The sequence below is a fragment of the Gorilla gorilla genome, chromosome 23 (assembly GCF_029281585.2).
Source record: "Gorilla gorilla gorilla isolate KB3781 chromosome 23, NHGRI_mGorGor1-v2.1_pri, whole genome shotgun sequence".
NCBI lineage: Eukaryota > Metazoa > Chordata > Mammalia > Primates > Hominidae > Gorilla > Gorilla gorilla.
In genome coordinates, this window is record NC_086018.1 from 32,734,133 (window position 1) to 32,759,251 (window position 25,119).

Here is a 25,119-nt window from a genome sequence, read left to right on the forward strand (position 1 = left end):
TTGAGACACATTATAATTAAATTGTCAAAACCCAAAGACGAAGAGAAAATTGTAAAAGCAACAAGAGAAAACTGACTCATCATATACAAAGAAACTGCTATAATACTTTCAAAGGATTTTTCAGCAGAAATCTTGCAGGCTAGGAAACAGTGTGATGAGATATTTAAAGTGCTGAAAAAAACCCTACAAACTAGTAATATTATATCAGCAAAACTGTCTGTAGAAATGAAAAACAAAAACTTTCCCAGACAAACAAAAACTGAAGGAATTTGTCACAACTAGACCTGCCTTACAAAAAGTTCTAAAGGGAGTTCTTTGAGTTTAAACAAAAGGACACTGGCAAGCAAAACAAAGTATATAAAAGTATAAATCTTACAGGTAAAGATAAGCATATAGGCCAATACAGAGTAATGTAGTAGTATAAGGGTGATAAATCATCACTTTTATTCCTAGTATAAAAGTTAAAAGACAAAAGTATCGAGAATAAATACAACCCCCAAAATTTGTTTGTATCGAGTATAAAATATTTAGAAAGTAAATTCTGATATCAATAACATAAACTATTGGGAGGGTGTAGCATCATGTTTTGTATGCAATTGAAGTTGATATCAGCTCAAAAGAGACTGTTAACAACAATAAGAAATTTTATGCAATTCTCATAGTAGCCACTAAGAAAGAAAATAGCAGAAACAAAAAAATAAAGAAAAAAGAATCAAAATATATCCCTACAAAAATGATCAGATTACAAAGGAAACAGCAAGAGGGGAACAAAAGAACTACAAAACAGAAAAAAAAAAAAACTAACAAAATGGCAATAGTAGATCCTTACTTACCAATAGTTACTCCAAATGTAAATAGGTTGAATTAATCAATCAAAAGACACATAGTAGCTAAATGGAAACAAAAAATCTAATCCAACTATATTCTGTCTATGAGACCCACTTTAGATTTAAGAGCACATATAGGTTAAAAGTGAAAGGATGAGAAAAGATATTCCATACAAATGGTAACTAAAACAGGGAGTGGGTGGCTATACTTATATTAGACAAAATATACTTTAAGTAATAAACTGTCACAACAGAAAAAAATTCATTACATAAGATAAAATTGTCAATTTGACATGTACAATTAAAATTATATGCACCCAATATTGGAACACTTAAATTTTGGAACACTTAAAGTTATAAGGAAAATAAGCGTTATAAGGAAATTAAATGTTTCCACGTTGGAACACTTAAATTTATAAGGAAAATATTAACAGAGCTGAAGGATAAATAGCCAGAAATACAATAACACTAGGAAACTTCAAAACCTCACTTGCAATAATGAAAAGATCATCCAGATAGAAAGCCAACAGGAAACAGCAGACACTAAAGACACCACAAAAATACTTAGGACCAATAAATGAATTTAACAAAACTGCAAGGTGTAAAATCAATATACAAAAATGAATTTTTATAAACTAACAGAATAATCTGGAAAGAAATTAAGAAAAATCTCATTTACAATAGCATCAAAAACCTAAAATAATTAGGAATAAACTTAATAAAAAAAATAAAAGACTTGTTACACCCAAGAGAATAAAAAGACACCCTGTGTCCATGGATTGGAATAATTAATATTGTTAAAATGTCCATACTACCCAAAGCAATCTACAGATTCAATGCAATTCCTATCAAAATTATAATGGCAATTTTATAGAGATAGAAAAACATCCTAAAATTAATAGAACTATAAAAGATCCTGAGCAGCTAAAAAAAAATCTTGAGAAATAACATACTTTATGATTTCAAAGTATATTTCGAAGCTTTAGTAATAAAAACAGTATGATCCTGACATAGAAACAAACAGACCAATGGAACAGAATAGTGAACCTCAAATAAACTCATGTATTTATAGTCAACTGATATTTGACAATTGTAAAATCCCAGCTAATCAAGAGGCTGAGGCATGAGAATCACTTGAATACAGAAGGTAGAGGTTGGGGTAAAATTGCACCACTGCACTCCACCCTGGGCAACAGAGTGAGACTCTGAAAAAAAAAGAAAAGAGAGAGAGAGAGTTGGGGGCAAGAAGATGAAGATGAAAAGAAAAAGAAGAAGGAGGAAAGGAAGAAGGAGGAGGAGGGAGAAAAAGGAAAGGAAAGGAAAGGGGAGAAAGGATATTTTCTTTAATAATACATGGTGTTAGAAAAACCGGATATCCACAAACAAAAGGACAAAATTGGACCCTTACCTCATACCATACAAAAAACCCTCAAAATTGATTAAATATTTAAACATAGGACCTGAAACCATAAATCTTCTAGAAAAAGCATAGGAAAAAAGCTTCTGGATATTGGTCTTGGCAATAATTTTTTGGATATGACACAAAAAGCTTGGGCAGCAAAAGCAAAAATAGACAAGTAGTATTACATTAAACTAAAAAGCTTATGCACAGGAAAGGAAACAATCAACAAAATGAAAGGCAACCTATGAAATCAAATAAAATATTGGCAAACCATACACTATCTGATAAAGGGCTAATATTTAAAATATATAAGGAACTTCTACAAATTAATAGAAAAAAATATTAAGAAATGGGAAAAGGTACTGAATAGGCATTTCTCCAAAGAAGATATACGAATGCCCAGCAGGTATACAAAAAGGCATTCAACTTCACTAACCATCAGAGAAATGCAAATCAAAACCACAGTGTAATATTATTTCACATATGATGGCTATTTTTACATACATATATAGCAATATTGAATGGCAAACAAGATAACAAATATTGGAGAAGATGTGGGGAAAATGGAATCCTTGTACACTATTGGTGGGAAAGTAAATTGGTGTATTTACTATGGAAAACAATATGGCAATTACAAACTAAAAATAGAACTATCATTTTATTTAGCAATCCAACTTCTGGGTATTTGTCCAAAGGAATTGAAACCGGGATCTCAAAAAGATATATGCATTCTCCAGTTCATGTCCTTTGCAGGGACATGGATGAACCTGAAAACCATCATCCTCAGCAAACTAACACAGGAAGAGAAAACCAAACACTGCATGTTCTAACTCACAAGTGGGAGTTGAACAATGGGAACACATGGACACAGGGAGGAGAACATCACACACCAGGGCCTGTCTGGGGGTGGGAGGCAAGGGGAGGGAGAGCATTAGGACAAATACCTAACGTATGCGGGACTCAAAACCTAGATGACAGGTTGATAGGTGCAGAAAACCACTATAGCACATGCATACCTATTTAACAAACCTGCACGTTCTGCACATGTATCCCAGAACTTAAAAGTTAAAAAAAAAAGATTTATGCATTCCTATGTTCATTACAACATTATTCATGATAGCTAAGACATATAAGCAATTTAAATGTCCATTGATGAATGAATAAATAAACTGTGGTTTATACATATAGTAGAATATTATTTAGCCCCAAAAGAGAAGGAAACCCTGCCATTTTTGACAACATGGTGAATTTGAAAAATACTATGCTAATTGAAGCAAGTCAGACACAGAAGGAAAATTATCACATAATACCATTTATAAGATGAATCTAAGAGTCAAATTCATCAAAGTAGAGAGTGAGATGGTGGTTACAGAGGTTGGCAGGAGATGAAAAGGGGGAGGTATTAATCAAAGGGTACAAAGTTTCAGTTACAAAAAAAGAATAAGTCATATAGGTTTACCATACAGCATAGTGCTTATAATAGTTAATACTATTCTGTATACTTAAAAATTGGCTGAAATTATAGATCTTTTGTTAAGCATTCTTATCACAAAAAAAAAAAGAAATAAGAGGATGAGAGGAAACTTTTGGAGGTGTTGAATGGGTTTACAGCATCGATTGTGATTATGGTTTCATAGATACATATCTCCAGACTCATCAAGTTGTATACATTAATTGTGTATAGTTTTCCACATGTCAACAACAATAGAGAGAGAGAGAGAAAGGCCCTTCCCAGAGCAGCTCTCCTTGCTCCTATGCCAACTGGGAAGCTTCAGTTCCAGCTCTTGTCTTCAGACTTTTCAAATGTTCATCAGATACCAAGTTCTGCACTTCTCAACTCTAGGGAAACCATGTCAAGTTCTTCAGATGTCTTCCTGAGGCTCTCCTTGCATGACTGGAGTTGTAGGGCAGGCACCCCATGTGCTGTGGTGGAGAAGGGAGTGAGGACTCACAGCTTTCTGACAGCTCCTTCTCTAACAAGTCTCTACTTTTTAATCTCTCCAAAGTCTTTTATTCCATCCACCTTTCCTAATACTGAACCTAGAAGGGCATAGGACTAGAGCAAGTCCTGGAAGTGTGCATCTATAGCATGTGGGAGTACTAGGGACTGCTGTGTTGTTCTTGACCTTTGAGGTCTCTGAGAAAACAGAAAGCATCTCACTTAATACTCTTTTATATAACTGTAGAACAAATTATTGTTACATCATATATGTGCACGTGTGTGGATGTATGGATATAAAACCACACTAACATCTTGCAAAACTCAGTTTGGAAAATCTGGGCTAAGGCATTTCTGATTAACTTGCATTAGACAGAAGTTACCCCAACTTCCTTCTGAGAACAACACTTGCTCAGAAAGTCTTAAGCTGAATGATCCAAAACACCTACAGTGTTTTGCTGAAATCAAACTTTGGGCTGCAAAGTTGGCATGTCTTTCCAGCAGAGGGTATTGGATTTGAATCGCTCAGCTCTATTTGGAACCAACAAAGCACAATTATACAACAGTTGTTCTGGGCTTCTAATGATGTCAGAGAATGGGGAACATGGAAAACACAATTGTCCCACTTAGAGAAATTAGCAAGGACCCCAATGTCATCATCATGAAACTAATCAGCTTACTCATCAGCTCCATATTCTGAAACTCAGCTAGTTTTTACGAAGCCTCTATGGGAATTAGAAAAGACCCTCCCCACTCTAGGCAGATAAATTAGAAAGAGATAGCCTCCTGGACAGGTGTACCTCCAGGCCACAACTGTGCTTGGTCTAGATTTTAACCACATTCAGCCACATGCCCTGGCTAGTTACAAACTGTGCCATTGTAAACAGTGGCCCCAAATATATTTTGTTTATTTTAAATAAACTTAATATTTTCACCATAGATGTGATAATGTTTATACAAATTATTTCTAAAATATGTAAAAAACAACTATTTTTGCCACCACCCAAAGGCATAAATGTTGTATTTCTTGAGCATATTTTAAGTGGTTGTGATCACACTGTATATATGGCTTTGTATGCTTCTTAATATAACGATATGATACAAGCTCCTTTTTTGTTCTACAAATTCTTTGTCAATGCCGTGTTAAGTAGGTTTTCCATAGATATCAACAAGAAAGACATGAGCGAATCTTAGGGAAATCAGGGAAAAGCCAAAGACAGCTGAAAATGAATGAAAAACTCCAGGGCCTATCTTTCTGGAAAAGATTAAAAGAGGGAAAACACATATACAGATGGAAGGTTTGAAACCTATATTTTGGCAGGTATTTTCTCAGTCAGAGTGCAAGTCTTGAAGGGACTTAGGATTGATCTTCAAGAAATCTGGAACTCACCGTGGTCCAGCACTCTCTCCATTTGAGGAAAGCTGGATCAAAAAGCACCTCACTGGGCCAACTCATGCCAGCTTCTCAAAGCCAAGGATAGCATTTTATCCAAATATTTTGCTTTAATGTCAACTGAAAGTCAAACTTTAAAAATAGCAGGAGGCATTTTGCAAATCTAATTAGTCTCCTCTGAGATGCTCTGGGGTGCATTGAGTACCACCTACCTGCATTTGGCAGACTAGAAGTAGGGAGAGGTGGAGTAGAATAACCCACCGGTGAGCTGCAGCCAGTGGAGGGCCAGGCTTTTATGAAGCTCAGGGTGACAAACAGATAGCCACCCCATTCACTGACCTGCTTTATGGAGACCAGAGGTGATGTTCAGAGACAGCCTTTAGAAAGAGCTATTGCTTGGGACTGGGAGTGGTGGCTCATGCCTGTAATCCCAACACTTTGGGAGGCTGAGGTGGGTGGATTACTTGAAGCCAGGAGTGCCAGAACAGTCTTGGCAACATGGTGAAACCCCAACTCTACTAAAAATACAAAAAAAAAAAAAAAAAAAAAAAAAAGCCAGGTGCGGTGGCGCATTCCTGTAGTCCCAACTACTCCAGAGGCTGTGGTGGGAGGACTGCTTGAACACAGGAAGTGCAGGTTGCAGTGAGTCAGTATCTCTGCGCTCCAGCTTGGGTGACAGAGTGAGACTCTATCTTAAAAACAAAAAACAAAAAAGCTACTGCTCGCAGAAAGTTATATTTGGCATTCCTAATCTCTTTGCATCCTGAAAGCACCTCACCAGAAAAAGTTCTCATCCACATGTCTCTCCCTAACCCCTGCCCATCAAAATAAGTTCTATAGAGGGCTAGATTTGTCAGTTCTCCATGGGACGAAAACTCAGAGCTCTACATCCCAGGACGTGAGTTCTCTAAGTCATTAAATAAACTCTGGCCAATCATGTAAATCCTTTGGGATTCTGGCAGTGACTTGTTATATTTGAAAGTTTCTTAGATTTTGTCTTTATGAAAAAAGGAATGCTCAGGATAGATTTTATGTCGCAACTCATAAATTCAACTCAACATGCATTTATTGGACACCTTTTATGAGACACAAATTTTGTAATAAACTATATTAAATCATTCATGACAATAACATGCATTGTGTATATTTCCTGAATGGAAATGGTAACCAAACTTGTTCACAAAAACTCCTAATGAATCACTTAACTGAATCAATTATACCCCTAACATGAAACAGATGATTCACACAAAAGGGATAGAGTTTAAGAAAAGGATTATTTATAAATATATTGGCAGGGTGAAGAGAAACCCCCTAGGGACAGTGAAGCACCCTAGAGCCAGCAACAATGGGAAGCTTTTACCTGTCCTCAGCCAAAAGATAGAAGAAGCTGTTGCTGGAACCAGTGAGACCCTTAGCTCTAGGAGGGTGGGGCTTCCCAACTGGTGCTGGGATTTTCAAGGGAAGAAAGTAGCCATTGCCAAACTGTGACCAGAAGGGACACAGAGGGATAAACACTCAAGCTCTCTCCCTTTCCACTCTTCAGTCTTCTGCCAATGATTCTCATTGACTGAACCCAGCAGGAGCCCAACTATCCTTAGAGGTTAGCTTTTGGTGGCACAGAAGAATGACAGAAAGGTCTGGGGAGTGGATCTGGGAAAGTAAATGAAGAACACCCAGCGTAGCCCATTCACCACCACCCCACTTTCTCCCTTTGCATTCACTCTTACGCTTTGGATGGAAAGCTCATGATCTTAACAGGTGGAACACATAAAATTTTAGTAGCTTTATATCATCACCTGATCATGTCAATTCAGTTTCACCTTAAACCTAAAACATTAACACCAGGAGTGCTCTTTCATATAAGGCAGTTGGGGTGGGAGGAAGAAGACAAAAAATAATTAATTCACCTAAAATTTAGCTGCTAGAGTTTTCATTGCTGTAAGTGGTCACAAGAAATTAATTGGTAATCGTTGCTTCTTTTTTCCACACATATATTACATTTACTACCTGCAGAGTAGCTTCTGCATCTTCTTGAGATGGGATGACTCAAACCCTCATTTCTTTAGGGTCTTAGTCATCAGCTATCCTTTTTTATTGAACTGCAACAGCTTTCCATTGACTAAGACTATTGGACAAGAAAGTACTGAGAGAGACCCAGAGAATTCCCATGGGTCCCAGATTGGTCTTAATTTAGTCCTTCTGTGTGACAGGGCACAATAAATATAAGCCTACTGCTTCAATTATTTCTTCATAAAATAAGTGCTTTGTGGTACTCAATTTTACCTTCTAAAATGACCCCCAATAATCTCTATCTCTTGGTATTGATACCCTTCTGTGACTCCCCTTCCCATGCTTATGTGTGTGAGCTGGTCTTAGTGACTTGAATCTAATGTACAGAATATGGCAAAAATGATGGCACTTTACTTTTGAGATGAGGTCATTAAGGGATTTGACATCTGTCTTCTCTCTCTCTATCTCTGTCCCTTTGGCTATTCTGGAGTTCTTGCCCTGATGAAGCATGGTAACATGTTGTTAGGGGCCCTCTGAAGAAGGCCATTTGGCAAGGAAGCCCAGTGAGGAACTGAGGTCCCCCGTCCAAGAGCCATCATGGAACTGAATTCTGCTAACAACCACATGAGTAAAATTAGATATGGATTCTTCCCCAGTCGAATCTTCAGATGAGACTGCAATCCCAACAGACACCTTGATTGCAGCCTTGTGAGAGACCTAAAATAGAGATTTAGTTAATAAATGCCTGTTATTTTAAACCACTAAGGCTCAGGAATAATTTGTCATACAGTAATAAGTAAATAATGTAAGAGACAATGTAATGTGATCTATCATGGTAATGGATAAGGCAACAAACTTTCTTATTGGTAATCAGGACCTGATCTTTACAATGACAGCCATCTCTGCCTGTTGGATCAACAGCAAAAGGACCCTAAAATGGCAGGGGCAATTCCCAGCTTCAAATATAACAGAACCATGTCTGTAATTCAATTCCTGTTAAAAGTATTCTTCTCTTGGGCACAAGGACCTCCAAACCCATTAAGGTAAGGTTGTAGAAGAAGGCAGCAAAAGTTCCTTAAGTATACTTCAATTTCCATTTCATTAATCTTGGGCCTATGCATTCTGGCTTGAGGGAAGGCAGCACCACTTAGGGCCACTGATTTAAGGCATGTACTTTATCCTGTAAGTTCTAATCTCATATGGTGGTGTCTCCCAGCTGGCACCATAAGTGAATCTTCAACAGGGCATTCTATAAGTTTATCAAGCAAGCTTCTCCTCAGTGATGGGTCGCAATAGATGTGAACCCATTGGTGTATTTCTTTTACCGTAAGTTCCTTGTTCAGAGGCATGAAGTATGAGACACCACGGCAATAGATAAAATATTTATAAATCCTTGACTGGTGGTGCCACCAGAAGTATTGCAAGCAGGGAAGACAAGTTTATTTTCAGAATATGTGTATATCTATATCTATCTACACACACAAACACACACACATATTACCTTGAAGACAAATTGGTATCTCCTCCACAAGGAGAGAAGTCTAATGTAATCAACTTACATTAAGGTAGTTTGTTTGTTCCCCAAAAATAACTGCGTGCCATGTAAAAATTTCAGCAGTAGCCTCTGTTGCTGGCAAATTGAGCACTCAGCAATGGCAGTAACAAAATAAGCCTTCTTGAGAGTAAGTTCTTGTTATTGAGCCCAAGCATTCAAAATGTAAAGATACACCCCTAATAGTGTGTCTTTCTCTTTGTTATAGGAAAGTGCAAGAAGCAGCTACTTGTATCTCACTCAGAGGGGAATTTTCTTTCCAGACTCATGAAAACTTTACCAATATGTCAGGCTCCTGACTTTTTAGATTTTCTGTCATCCTCTGGCATGCATGTGTGTCATAAACTATATAAGTTGCTTGATACTTGGCTCACTGAGTCCAATTAGCATTATATCTTTAATATAATGGATTCGAATGATGTTCTGTAGGACATCAAGATAATCAGTCTCCTTAAGACCGGGAGAGCTGACATCATCCTGTGATAAGACAATGGGTTCTGTCCCGGACAATGAAGGCAAAATGCTTACAGTTACCTTTATCAATGAAGGTTGGTAAATAATAAAGCATTTGTTAAATCAACCACTGTATATTGGATGCCGGAGACTGTGTTGATTTCTTCCAGTAAACATCCCTTATTTTGAACCATGCTGCAATTGGCATTACTACCTAATTATATTTGTGATAATCCACAGTCACTTTCCAAGGCTATCTGGATTTTGTACTGGACACAGAATCAAGTTAAACAGAGAATCACCATCCTTGAATCTTTCGAGTCTTTTATGGTGGCATTTATATCCACAGTATCTCTTTGGGATACAGTATTGCTTCTTTATTTGAAACAAGTGGTAGACAATTCCTTCTTATCAAAATACTCCTTACTTATTGGGTTGGAGAGTCATAGAGGGATTCTTCCAATTGCTAAGTATATCTATTCACAATTGTATTCTCAGTTTTCTGCTGCTGAGTAACATTACCATAAATTTAGCAGCTTTAAACAACTTCTATTTGTTATCTTACAGTTCTGCAGATAAGAATTCCAGGCAGGCTGAACTGGGCTATCTGCCTGGGGTCTCACAAGTTCAAAGTCAAGGTGTTAGCTGGGATGGGCTCTTATCTGGAGGCTCTGGGGAAGAATCCAATTCCAAGCTAATTCAGATTGTTGGCAGAATTCAGTGCTTTGTGGTTGGAGGACTGAGGTCTTCATTTCTTTCCTTCCAGCTGGGGACTTCTCTCTATTTTTAAAGACCCCCTGCATTCCTTCGCATGTGGTTACCTCCATCTTCAAAGCCAGCAGTGGCACCTGGAATCCCTACTGTGCTTCAAATCTCTGACTCACTCTTTTGCCAGTAGCTGGAATAAAAACTTTCATCTTTTAGAGAGTTCATGTGATTAGATTAGGCCTATTCAGATGATATCTTTCTTCCCACATAACATAAAATAATCATGAGAGGGACAGCTCATCATATTCACATGTTCCACACTCAAGGGAAAACACTGTACAAAGGCAAGGACATGAGTCATTGGGTGCCATTGTTAGACTTCTACCTACCATATCAATTACATTTATGGTGGGAAAATAACCACAGTATGGGTTCACAACCCTCTAGTCCCCGTAAGGTAGACTCAATTGATCACCTGACTTTCATGGGCCTCCACTCTGAATGACCAGACCATGTGGTATTATGAGGATTAGGAATTAGTTTATGTTTCTGAGAATTAAACATTAGGTCAGAGCCAGTATCTAGCAACTTATGGGGAAGCCCAGATACTTCTTGTCCCCTAATTTGCAGACACTCTTGCAAATGGCAACATATCCCTCAGACTCAGAGGATGGTTTTGCTGAGAATTCAGCATGTAAGATTTTCAAGAGTCTTTTCTCAAATGGACCTAGCCTCTCCATTAATTGATGGACTCTGGATGAACGAACTATCATGAGTCTGGGAACTGGGAATGAGGTTATAAATCTCTACTATGGCAACTTGAGTCAGGCTTGCACCCAAGAGAGCTAAAACTTTTCCGCTTATATGTCAAGCATCACCTTAGTAGGCTGCACATCTATTTTATTACCAGGGACTCATTAAGCAATTAGCCATCAACATAGTTTGCTGTGGGTCAAAACACTCTGATTACCACTCTATCCCTGGGGCTTAATTCAGTAATTGCACCCACTTATCTCTGACAATTAATCTATGCCACTGGACCTCCACAGTGCCTGGATCCCATTATTCCCAATGAAACCTGTGAACCTAATTTCACTGCAGCATCTCCCACCATTATCATGGGTGTACATAGCACAGTCATCACAGGCTTTTTCGAGGAATCCTTCCTCTTTGCCAGGAAAGTTCTAGGATTCAAATATCCTTGACTATAGGGTGCTGTTGAGACCAGGCTTTAATTATCCAATCTAGTAGATTGTTAATGCCATTCTTAGCTGCTATGGCAATATATTAAATCTCAAATCCTAGATGAATACCTTCATTGACAAATTTGTTCTGACTTAATCTTATATTTTGATCTTCTTGGCCTATTACTCTTAGAATCAACTCCCATACCTTTTTCTGAGATTCTGCTAATAAAAATTAGCAAGACACAGCAAATATAGCAGTTTATAGGTATGGTAAAGATGACTGCATATGCTTTGCTATTTGTATTAGTTTGCAAGGTCTGCCATAATTAAGCACCACAAATTGGATGGCTTAAACAACAGAAGTGTATTTTCTTACAGTTCTGAAGGCTAGAAGTCTGAGACTAAAGGATTGGCAGGGTTAGTTTCTTATAAAAACCTCTCTTCTTGGCTTGGGCATCTTTTTGTGTCTCCACTTGATCTTCTCTCTGTGCATATCTGTGTCCTAATCTCTTCTCACAATAAAGACACATCATATTGGATTAGGGCCCACCCTCATAACCTCATTTAATTTTAATTACCCTCTTTAAAGACGATGTCTCCAAATACCATCACATTGTGGGGTACAGGAGGTTAGGACTTCAACCTATGAATTTGGGAAGAACACACTTCAGCCTGTAACACTATTCTCCCCATAATATAAGTGAAATTGATCATTCCCCCCTTGAATATCAGCTGACCCTGCAATCTGTTTTGAACAGTAACATGGTAGAAATAATACTATATAACTTTCAAGGCTGGGCTTTAAAAAATATACCTCTTCCTTCTTGACCTAGGACCACTCTCCCCTTCAGAACCACTTACTAGGTAAGGACAAATCTTGCCATTTGTCCTTTTCTCTGTGTCCTTTTCTCTCTAGTGCCACCAGAGGTGATGTGCCCACTACTGCTAAAGAGAGAAGTCAAGTGGAGGGAAGCCCAAAGCTATGTTTGATGTTCCAGCTCCATCTACTCTCCAAGCTGAAGAGCTGCACAGTTGAGCTCTAGCCAACCTGTAGAGTATATGGTGATTAGCTCAAGCCATTAAGTTTTAGGGTGGTTTGTAACTACCCTACACTGAACCAAAACAACGGGCTAACTACTCCTGGAGTAAGTTTTGTACTTCTCTATCTGGCTGCACAGGACTCTGACTTTTGTCATGGGCCTGGAGGCAATGAGATAGTGGAGATAGGTCTTGAGGAGAATTTAGCAGTTGCTTAGGGTGAAGTTATTGGAAGGATTTTATGCATGGGAAGTCAACCCCTCAGCCAGAATATTCAGAGAGAGTTCTCAGCTACAGCTATGTCAGTCCAAAACCCCCATCCCATATGTCTCAGGGTCTCATTCTGTTCTATGGTGCTCTTGCTTAGCATAAGAAATATAGCTGCTGTTGGCTCTGCAACATCATATTTCTTACAATCTGGACAGAGCTTGATCCTCAGCAGCTATTACTAGACAAAAGAGATTCATTCAAAATGACTATAGGGGCTTTCTGATTTTACCCCTGCACCCCTTCAAGGACATTCAAATCTTGCCATTTGTCCTTTTCTCTGTGTATAATCTCTAGTGCTACCAGACATGATCTGCCCACATCACATCTCTAAAATCTTTATTGTTGCTATAGTGACTAAGTATCTCCGTCCTTTGATCTCTCCAAGTCTTGGCTTCCACCAGCACTCTCTCCCATGCTACCACTGGCAATAATTTAAGTAATTGATGCCAACACATGCTACGGATTACCAGTGTCTCGTTTCCCCCAGTGAGGAGGATATCAGAGAACTCATCAGATATGTAAGCAACCCAGCCCCTGAATCTTTTTTGACTGATGCTGGTGCGGTCTCTGTATCAGCTAGGGCCCTGACTAAGAGTTTAAAGAAGGAACTATTTACAAATGCATGGGCAGAGGTGAAGAGCAGCAACAAAGTAGGATGAAGCACCCAGGACCATCCCCAGCAGGAAGTGATAGCCATTCCTAGGTTGAGAAAGGACCAGGGATGAGAAGAGTTGGCAGACCAGACCTGGCAAGAGTTGAAGCTCCAGGAGAGATCTGATCCATTGGAGCTGTAACTTTCATGAAAGAAGTGCAGGCATTGCTAAGTGGAGGCCTGGTACAGAGGAATCCAGGGAAGTTAACACTCCATCCTCTCTCTCCTGCAATCCACCCATCTCCTGCCATTGTCTCCCACTGGCCAGAACTATTGGGAAGCCAGGAACAAGGAAGCCAAATGATGTTCCTAAAAGCCAGCCTCCTGGGGCTCAGAGCAGGTGTAGAGGAGTGAAGCATATCTTGAGGACCCCACAGAAAATTTCTAGCACCATGACTCACATTCAAATCTTATTTTCTACCTGGATGTTCTCCATACCTCCTGAACTGATCATCACTTTATTCACGTTGAGGACCTGATTAGGACATTTGGTAAGACCCTTAGCGTTGCTAGTGTTGTTCTTATTAATTTCTTTTTCTTGATTTTTTTATCCTTTTAAAATTTCTTTTCCCAGCTTACTATGTCTACCCTCCTGATCAGCCACTCTGATGTGTTTATCATCTATCCTTGAATTAACATATACCCTTGTAAACATGTAATTTTGTCTTGTAAGCATATATATCATGGTGGTTAACTTTATGTGTCAACTTGATTGGGCCACAAGGTACCCAGGTATACAGTCCAACATTATTCTGGGTGTACCCACAAGAGTGTTTCTGGATGAGATTAGCATTGGAATCTGCAGGCTGAGTAAAGCAGATTGCCTTCCATGATGTGGGTGGGCCTCATCCCATCTGAAAGGACAAAAAGACTGGATCTTCCTCGAGTAAAAGGGACCCCCTCCTGCCTGTGGCCTTCAAACTGAGACATCGAGGCTTTTTCATGTGTTTGAATTTGAGCTGAAGCATTTGCTCTTCCTGAATCTGGAGCCTGCTGGCATTCAGACTGGAACTACACCATCAACTCTCCTGGGTCTCGCTACCAACAAATCTTAGGACTTGTCAGCTTCCATGATCATGTGAACCAATTCCTCATAATAAATTGTGTGTGTGTGTGTGTGTGTGCGCGCACACACACACATGCACGTATATCTCCCATTGGTTCTGTTTCTCTGTAGAACCCTGACTAATACTGGCATCATTAATTTGCCAGAATGGTACTGCACTGTAGAGCTTTTTCTGATTCTTGCCTTTGCAATGCAGCACTGTATTTATAAGTGCTTCTTATTCGTGTTCCTGTGTGTATAACTAGTTGGCTGCTTCGAACTAGTGCTAACTACTATTCCATAGTTAATATACATTCCTTTTATTTAGCTATTCCCTTCATGGTGGCTTCCATCTCCCAGATAGCACAAACAATCCACTAATGAACATCCTTTTACCTCTGTCCTCATAGACAGGTATGAGAACGACTCAGAGCTGTACGTTCGGGATTGTTTTCCTAAGTCAGAAGGACTCTTACTTTTGTATCTCCTGAACATGGGTTCTAGTTCTCTTTTAAAATGTTGCTCAATAAAACAGCTGCTTGGCTCTCTTCTTTGGTTCTTGCTTCATGTCTGTACCCTCCTTCCCAGAAGAAAGAAGAGATCATTTTAGAATAGTTGAAACACACCTGAACCCCTGACACTTATAACCGCCATATATATGATTTGCATGTTAGAGATAAGGTAGCAAACTGGGAGATTTTGGGTGACATCCCCAACTCACTTGAGTGGTGTAGAGGTGTGCCCATTTATTATGTGCTCCATTCATACATGGGCGAGATCACACATGCATCAATGTTGGTCTATTGGGAAGTTAAAGTGATTGATTTCTATCTAAAAGACAGATCATAAAACCTAGCACCGCTGTTGGGAAATGTTGGTGCAGAGTTGTAAAGGTTAGATTATTGGATTTGATAACAACACTAATGCTTGCTTGTAAATAAAATTTACCCATGCTGCTCTTCTTTGGAGTCCTCTCCTCATTTTTGTTATTAAACCGAGCATACCATTCCTGCTACCCTGAGTCTTCTCTATATCACCATGAAGGAGACGTGGGGATCTGATCCCAGGCCTGTCTGTCTGCAGAATGTGCACTCTTAGCCCTTTGGGAAGTACAGCAAGCAGAGCTCAGCTCCAGTGCCCAGAACCCTTCCTGCCACCCTCCCCAGCTTCTTTTCAGAACCTCAAGGTTCTTCATTTTTTTTCTCCCTTACCCTTTATAGCTCTCGGTAGGTATCAGGGATTCTTATAAAATCTCACATGTGGTAGAGCTTTCAAAGATTATCTTTTCAAAGCTCCCACCTGAAGCAGGAATGCTGCCCCTGGCACTTCAGCAGCTGGTTCCCTGCTTTGCCTGGAGAACATCTCACTTTCTCCATTGCCCTTCTGTGACACTCCTATCCTGGAGAAGTGCCAACTCTGCTCTGTCTGGAAATGGCTTTTTGTACTTCTTCTGCTTTGTGCAACCCAGCTACCCCAGGCCACACAGACTGGCACCACTCCTCCCAACTCCTAACAGCGATTTGAGCACTCCCAGACATCACTGCATCTTCCCCTTGTCAGATAACCCCATTCCCTTCCTTGTGTATCTTTCAAAAATAAATTTACATGGGGTACATTTCCATCTTTACTCTTATTCCTTCCTGTGGAATCAGGGACTCTGAACCCTAAAAGACACCTCAGGAACTTCTACAAGAGTTGTGGTTAGGGACTTAGAGAGCCTTTCTTTGTCCCTTAAATAATACTAGGTCGGGTGCAGTGGCTCACGCCTGTAATCCCAGCACTTTGGAAGGCCGAGGTGGGCGGGTCATGAGGTCAGGAGTTCGAGACCAGCCTGGCCAATATGGTGAAACTCCGTCTCTACTAAAAATAAAAAAATTAGCTGGTCGTGGTGGAATGTGCCTGTACTCCCAGCTACTCGGGAGGCTGAGGCAGGAGAATTGCTCGAGCACAAGAGGCGGAGGTTGCAGAGAGCTGAGATTGTGCCTCTGCACTCCAGCCTGGGCAACAGAGCAAGAACCCATCTCAAAAAAATAAAATAAGGGAGAAAAGAATACTAAGTAAGCAATCTTATCTATCCCTCTCACCCTATGTGTGCTGTAAATTCCAGAGGGATGGTTACAGAATGACTATTAAATGGGAATCTCACATACACAAGCATACAAAGGAGGGCCTCTGGGGTTTGCCCTGGTCAGAAAGCTGAGATCCCTGCCAAGATGACATTAAAGAAAAATTTCTCCAATGCCAAGAAAGCCACCGTGCAAAAGGGAGACACACAGAATTAAAATAGGTGAGAGACTGAGGGGCAGAGGAGGATCCCAAGTACCATGGGATATTGGATGGCCAGACCACACCAAAAAGAATCACCTCTGCTGAAGACTTAGTTGCTTCATTATCTATAACCAGGTTAAATCAAGGAAGTTAACTGAAGTCCATGGCCCTGTGCTTTCAAAAAGAAATCTCAGCAGCTGCAGGTCACAGTTGCAAACATCCAGGGAGCCCAGCCTTTGCCCTCTCCTCCCTCCAACCAGCTACAGGAACCTGACATCATTTCTTAAAAGGATAGAATTTTATCTGCTTGAAAACTTCCATTTTGGGTCCTCTCAAAGCAAAGGGTTATTGTCTTGATGAAAAATTAATGGAGAGAATCATTTCCCACGCGTGTGTGTGTGTGTGTGTGTGCGTGCATGCGTGTAGTGTTAGCATGTGCATAAATGACTGAATAACTTAACCTAAGGAGGGATGTGAATGGGTATAGAACAATGGCTAGAGAATGCCAAGCATTTGCCTTGGAAACAAGGAAGGCCGCACCTTATAGGGCCGATCTGGCTTTTCCAGATTGGTTATTCCAAGGCACCCTGAGGCCATGGTTGAGCTGTGCAAGTCTGATTTCATTTAAAATTGTATAGAAACAAGTGTATTTATAAAACGATAATTAGTTTTGCAATTCCTTGAAAAAGAAATGCATATATGAATATGTACATATGTTTATAGTGTATGAAATCGTTCTGGAGGAAGGCTGAGGCTAGACATCATAGCAGAATTTTTAATTCACAATGTGAGTAGCAGAAAAGGCACCTCCTCCGCCCCCAAACCACCAGCTCATCACTACCAAGTCAGTCCAACCACCAGTACTATTCTGTGAGGGACCTTGTCAACTGTCTTAACATATACTTTTTTGGGTCTGGCAACCTTTTGTGCCTACTCCAGACTGGAACTGGGGCCTCCAGATGATCTTTTCTAAAACTACCTACAGAATCTTCAATGTATTCAAAGGTTTTTTTGCTTCCCTTTTTTCTTTCTTTTTTTTTTTTTTTTTTTTTTTTTTTTGAGACAGAGTTTTGCTCCTGTTGTCCAGGCTGGAGTCCAGTGACGCAATCTCGGCTCACTGCAACCTCTGCCTCCCAGGTTCAAGCGATTCTCCTGCCTCAGGCTCCCAAGAAGCTAGGATTAAAGGCACCCGCCACCACACCCAGCTAATTTTCTGTATTTTTAGTAGAGATGTGGTTTCACCATGTTGGCCAGGCTGGTCTCCAACTCCTGACCTCAGGTGATCCACCCGCCTTGGCCTCCCAAAGTGCAAGGATTACAGGTATGAACCACCACTTCCGGCCAATACATTCAAAATTTAACAGACTTGATCTGCCTGCTGGTTGCTGCTCTCGCATACTTTCCACTTCTCCAGGATTCATAAGGATTCCTGATAGAGAGCAGACCGTGATCAGTGGTACCATTGCACCTGCCCCCCACCACCCCTCACTGACTTGCATGTTCAGAACCAGCACCCGCCTCACTGCTACACCTGCTAGGCTCATTCTCAGGAGACTTCAGGAAAAGCTCAGGCCCCCTGCTTTAACATGAAAACCTTTGAGAATGGCCTTTTCAGCTTCAAAGCCACCATGGTGGGCAAAGCTTCAAAGACAGGGCAGGGTTAGCTTTGAAGATCTGGTGTTTTCAAAGCAGTGGTCTTAACCTTCTTCTAGGTCATAGACCCCTCTGGAAACCTAATAAAAGCTTTGGAGCCACATGCCGTGAAAATACAAAAGCTTGATGAGAAAGTTGTCTGCAAATGCAGAGGGCCTGTGGACACTGAACACCAGCGTAGACCATAGGATAAGAATTCCTACTATACTATCATAGCCAGAGGTGCGCATCAGTATGTCTTTTGCAAGTCTTCTCTGAAGGACCCCAATGAGTCTTTCTGATCTCATTTGTCAATATTTTCACTTTTCTCTATTTCCCAGGTCTGCGTTCCATTCATCCATCCGTCTAGGTCTGATATTCAGTAAGTAGATTATGGTTTGGGTTGTATTTTTTCTTTTAGAAGCCAGCATCCATTCTGATTGGGAGGTGCCCATGTCCCATAGGGTTATTTTGAATAATACTGTCTCTGAATTCATCATTCATCCACGCATCTACAGATCCTGCTATCCAACCATTTAACCATTTATTCCCACTCAGTCAAAAAAAAAAAAAAAAAAAAAAAAAACAACCTTCCATACTCCAGGGACTGGAGAGACAGCTGGAAACAAGACCAAGATTTTCTGCCTTCATGTTATTGACAATTGAGTGAAAAGATGGACAAATAGAAGCAATTATAATGGAAAAACATAAATGTTCTAGAGACGATCAGGATACTTTGAAAATATATAAATGTTTTTAATTTTTTTTTAACTTTTAAGTTCATGGGTACATGTGCGGGTTTGTTACGTAGGTAAACTTGTGTCATAAGGGTTTGTTGTACAGACGATTCCATCACCCAATTATTAAGGCTAGTACTCATTAGTTTTTTTCCTGAGCCTCTCTCTCTTCCCACCCTTCACCCTCCAATAGGCCCCAGTGTCTGTTTTTCCCCTCTTTGTATCCATGTGTTCTCATCATTTAGCTCGCACTTACGATTGAGTATGTGTGGTATTTGGTTTTCTGTTCCTGCGTTAGTTTGCTAAGGATAATGGCCTCCAGCCATATCCATGTTCCCGCAAAGGACATGATATTGTTCTTTTTATGGCTGCATAGTGTTCCATGATGTATATACTCCACATTTTCTTTAGCCAGTCTACCATTGATGAGCATTTAGGTTGATTCCATGTCTTTGCTATTGTGAATAGTGCTGCAATAATCATATATATGCATATGTCTTTTTTTATTATTATACTTTAAGTTTTAGGGTACATGTGCACAACATGCAGGTTTGTTACATATGTATACTATGTATACACGTGCCATGTTGGTGTGCTGCACCCATTAACTCGTCATTTAGCATTAGGTATATCTCCCAATGCCATCCCTCCCTCCTCCCCCCACCCCACAACAGGCCCCGGTGTGTGATGTTCCCCTTCCTGTGTCCATGTGTTCTCGTTGTTCAGTTCCCACCTATGAGTGAGAACATGCGGTGTTTGGTTTTTTGTCCTTGCGATAGTTTGCTGAGAATGACGGTTTCCAGCTTCATCCATGTCCCTATAAAGGACATGAACTCATCATTTTTTATGGCTGCATAGTATTCCATGGTATATATGTGCCACATTTTCGTAATCCAGTCTGTCATTCTTGGACATTTGGGTTGGTTCCAAGTCTTTGCTATTGTGAATAGTGCCACAATAAACATACATGTGCATGTGTCTTTATAGCAGCATGATTTATAGTCCTTTGGGTAAATACCCAATAATGGTATTGCTGGGTCAAATGGTATTTCTAGTTCTAGACCCCTGAGGAATTGACGCACTTACTTCCACAATGGTTGAACTAGTTTACAGTCCCACCAACAGTGTAAAAGTGTTCCTGTTTCTCCACATCGTCTCCAGCACCTGTTGTTTCCTGACTATTTAATGATCACCATTCTAACTGGTGTGAGATGGTATCTCACTGTGGTTTTGATTTGCATTTCTCTGATGGCCAATGTTGATGAGCATTTTTTCATGTGTCTTTTGGCCTGCATAAATGTCTTCTTTTGAGAAGTGTCTGTTCATATCCTTTGCCCACTTGTTGATGGGGTCGTTTGCTTTTTCTTGTAAATTTGTTTGAGTTCTTTGTAGATTCTGGATATTAGCCCTTTGTCACATGAGTAGATTGCAAAAATTTTCTCCTATTCTATAGGTTGTCTGTTCACTCTGATGGTAGTTTCTTTTGCTGTGCAGAAGCTCTTTAGTTTAGTTAGATCCCATTTGTCAATTTTGGCTTTTGTTGCCATTGCTTTTGGTGCTTTAGACATGAAATCCTTGCCCATGCCTATATCCTGAATGGTATTGCCTAGGTTTTCTTCTAGGGTTTTTATGGTTTTAGGTCTAACATTTAAGTCTTTAATCCACCTTTAATAATGTTTGTATAAGGTGTAAGGAAGGGATCCAGTTTCAGCTTTCTACACATGGCTAGCCAGTTTTCCCAGCACCATTTATTAAATAGGAAATCCTTTCCCCATTTCTTGTTTTTGTCAGGTTTGTCAAAGATCAGATAGCTGTATATATGCGGCACTATATCTGAGGGCTCTGTTCTGTTTCATTGGTCTATATCTCTGTTTTGGTACCAGTACCTTGCTGTTTTGGTTACTGTAGCCTTGTAGTATAGTTTGAAGTCAGGTAGTGTGATGCCTCCAGCTTTGTTCTTTTGGCTTAGGATTGACTTGGCGATGCGGGCTCTTTTTTGGTTCCATATGAACTTTAAAGTAGTTTTTTCCAATTCTGTGAAGAAAGTCATTGGTAGCTTCATGGGGATGGCATTGAATCTATAAATTACCTTGGGCAGTATGGCCATTTTCACGATATTGATTCTTCCTATCAATGAGCATGGAATGTTCTTCCATCTGTTTGTATCCTCTTTTATTTCATTGAGCAGTGGTTTGTAGTTCTCCTTGAAGAGGTCCTTCACATCCCTTGCAAGTTGGATTCCTAGGTATTTTATTCTCTTTGAAGCAATTGTGAATGGGAGTTCACTCATGATTTGGCTCTCTGTTTGTCTGTTATTGGTGTATAAGAATGCTTGTGATTTTTGCACATTGATTTTTTATCCTGAGACTTTGCTAAAGTTGCCTATCAGCTTAAGGAGATTTTGGGCTGAGACGATGGGGTTTTCTAGATATACAATGATGTCATCTGCAAACAGGGACAATTTGACTTCCTCTTTTCCTAATTGAATACCCTCTATTTCCTTCTGCCTGATTACCCTGGCCAGAACTTCCAACACTATGTTGAATAGGAGTGGTGAGAGAGGGCATCCCTGTCTTGTGGCAGTTTTCAAAGGGAATGCTTCCAGTTTTTGCTCATTCAGTATGATATTGGCTGTGGGTTTGTCATAGATAGCTCTTATTATTTTGAGATACATCCCATCAATACCTAATTTATTGAGAGTTTTTAGCATGAAGCGTTGTTGAATTTTGTCAAAGGCCTTTTCTGAATCTGTTGAGATAATCATATGGTTTTTGTCGTCAGTTCTTTTTATATGCTAGATTATGTTTATTGATTTGCGTATGTTGAACCAGCCTTGCATCCCAGGGATGAAGCTCACTTGATCATGGTGGATAAGCTTTTGGATGTGCTGCTGGATTTGGTTTGCCAGTATTTTATTGAGGATTTTTGCATCGATGTTCATCAGGTATATTGGTCTAAAATTCTCTCTTTTTGTTGTGTCTCTGCCAGGCTTTGGTATCAGGATGATGCTGGCCTCATAAAATGCAGTGGGGAGGGTCCCCTCTTTTTCTATTCATTGGAATCGTTTCAGAAGGAATGGTACCAGCTCCTCCTTGTACCTCTGGTAGAATTCAGCTGTGAATCCATCTGGTCCTGGACATTTTTTGGTTGGTAAGCTGTTAATTATTGCCTCAATTTCAGAGCCTGTTATTGGTCTATTCAGAGATTCAACTTCTTCCTGGTTTAGTCTTGGGAGGGTGTATGTGTCGAGGAATTTATCCATTTCTTGTAGATTTTCTAGTTTATTTGCGTAGAGGTGTTTATAGTATTCTCTGATGGTAGTCTGTATTTCTGTGGGATCAGTGGTGATATCCCCTTCATAATTTTTTATTGTGTCTATTTGATTCTTCTCTCTTTTCTTCTTTGTTCGTCTTGCTAGCAGTCTATCAATTTTGTTGATCTTTTCAAAAAACCAGCTCCTGGATTCATTGATTTTTTGAAGGGTTTTTTGTGTCTCTATCTCCTTCATTTCTGCTCTGATCTTAGTTATTTCTTGCCTTCTGCTAGCTTTTGAATGTGTTGGCTCTTGCTTCTCTAGTTCTTTTCATTGTGATTTTAGGGTGTCAATTTTAGATCTTTCCTGCTTTCTCTTGTGGGCATTTAGTGCTATAAATTTCCCTCTACACACTGCTTTGAATGTGTCCCAGAGATTCTGGTATGTTGTGTGTTTGTTCTCATTGGTTTCAAAGAACATCTTTATTTCTGCCTTCACTTTATTATGTACCCAGTAGTCATTCAGGAGCAGGTTGTTCAGTTTCCATGTAGTTGAGTGGTTGTTTCTTAATCCTGAGTTCTAGTTTGATTGCACTGTGGTCTGAGAGACAGTTTGCTATAATTTCTGTTCTTTTACATTTGCTGAGGAGTGCTTTACTTCCAACTATGTGGTCAATTTTGGAGTAGGTGCATTGTGGAGCTCAGAAGAATGTATATTCTGTTGATTTTGGGTGGAGAGTTCTGTAGATGTCTATTAGGTCCACGTGGTGCAGAGCTGAGTTTAATTCCTGGATATCGTTGTTAACTTTCTGTCTCATTGATCTGTCTAATGTTGACAGTGGGGTGTTAAAGTCTCCCATTATTATTGTGTGGGAGTCTAAGTCTCTTAGTAGGTCTCTAAGGACTTGCTTTATGAATCTGGGTGCTCCTGTATTGGGTGCATATATATTTAGGATAGTTAGCTCTTCTTGTTGAATTGATCCCTTTACCATTATGTAATGGTCTTTGTCTCTTCTGATCTTTGTTGGCTTAAAGTTTGTTTTATCAGAGACTAGGATTGCAACCCCTGCCTTTTTTTGTTTTCCATTTGCTTGGTAGATCTTCCTCCATCCCTTTATTTTGAGCCTATGTGTGTCTCTGCATGTGAGATGGGTTTCCTGAATACAGCACACTGGTGGGTCTTGACTCTTTATCCAATTTCCCAGTCTGTCTCTTTTAATTGGAGCATTTAGCCCATTTACATTTAAGGTTAATATTGTTATGTGTGAATTTGATCCTGCCATTGTGATGTTAGCTGGTTATTTTGCTCGTTAGTTGATGCACTTTCTTCCTGGCATTGATGGTCTTTACAATTTGGCATGTTTTTGCAGTGGCTGGTACCGGTTGTTTCTTTCCATGTTTAGTGCTTCCTTCAGGAGTTCTTGTAGGGCAGGCCTGGTGATGACAAAATCTCTCAGCATTTGCTTGTCTGTAAAGTATTTTATTTCTCCTTCACTTGTGAAGCTTAGTTTGACTGGATTTGAAATTCTGGATTGAAAATTCTTTCCCTTCAGAATGTTGAATATTGGCTCCCACTGTCTTCTGGCTTGTAGAGTTTCTGCCAGGAGATCAGCTCTTAGTCTGATGGGCTTCCCTTTGTGGGTAACCTGACCTTTCTCTCTGGCTGCCCTTAACATTTTTTCCTTCATTTCAACTTTGGTGAATCTGACAATTATGTGTCTTGGAGTTGCTCTTCTCGAGGAGTATCTTTGTGGCTTTCTCTGTATTTTCTGAATTTGAATGTTGGCCTGCCTTGCCAGATTGGGGAAGTTCTCCTGGATAATATCCTGCTTTACAATACAATAATTTCTATTTCTTTGGGTATATATCAAGTAGTGGGATTGCTGAGTCAAATGGTATTTCCTTTTTAGGTCTTTGATGGATTGTCACAGTGTTTTCCACAATGGTTGAACTAATTTACACTCCCATTAACAGTGTATAAGTGTTCAAAATAGAATTTTAACCCGTACTTGAAATCAGGCAATCAGGAATGCCTTCTGAAGAAAAATATATATAGCTGAGAATAATGGATAACTGGGAGTTACCCGAATATAATGCAGACGGAAGAGTAGATGAAAGAATGTACAACTGTCCAAAGTTTTGCAGTTCATCCTAAAGCTAATGAAGAGCAACTTCTGGCTCTTAAGCAGAACATTAACGATTTGACCTGAACCTCCCAAAGCTCACCCCAGTTCTCCAGAGGAGAGAATGAATATAAGGAATCAAGACTAAAGACAAGGAACTAGTTAGAAGGCTGTTGTGGTGTTCCAGATGGTAAGCTAGACTTGGATAATGACAGCAGGGTTGGAGGAAAGTGGGTGCTTTGGTGAGCTATAGAGGGTGTAAATGATGAGACTTGGTGATTGACTGATTTAGGGGTTAGAGCTGAGGGAGAAGGAATAGCCAAGAATACGATGCCTTAATTTCTGATTTGGGCAACTAGGTGGCTGGGTGCACAACATTAAGGAAAAATAAAAAGGAATCAGATTTGTTAGGGACACAGAATGATAAGATAAATGCAGCTTTGGACATGTTGAGCTTGAGTTGCCTACAAGACATTCAAGCAGAAGTGTCTAGAATTCTACGGGCTCTAACATGCAAGAAAGATCCAGCCTGGAAATACAGATTTGGGAGCCACCAGTGTACACATTGTTTGTAAAGCCTGGAGAAGAGTATGCAGAGCAGAGATTTTCAACCAGGGAAATGCCACCACCC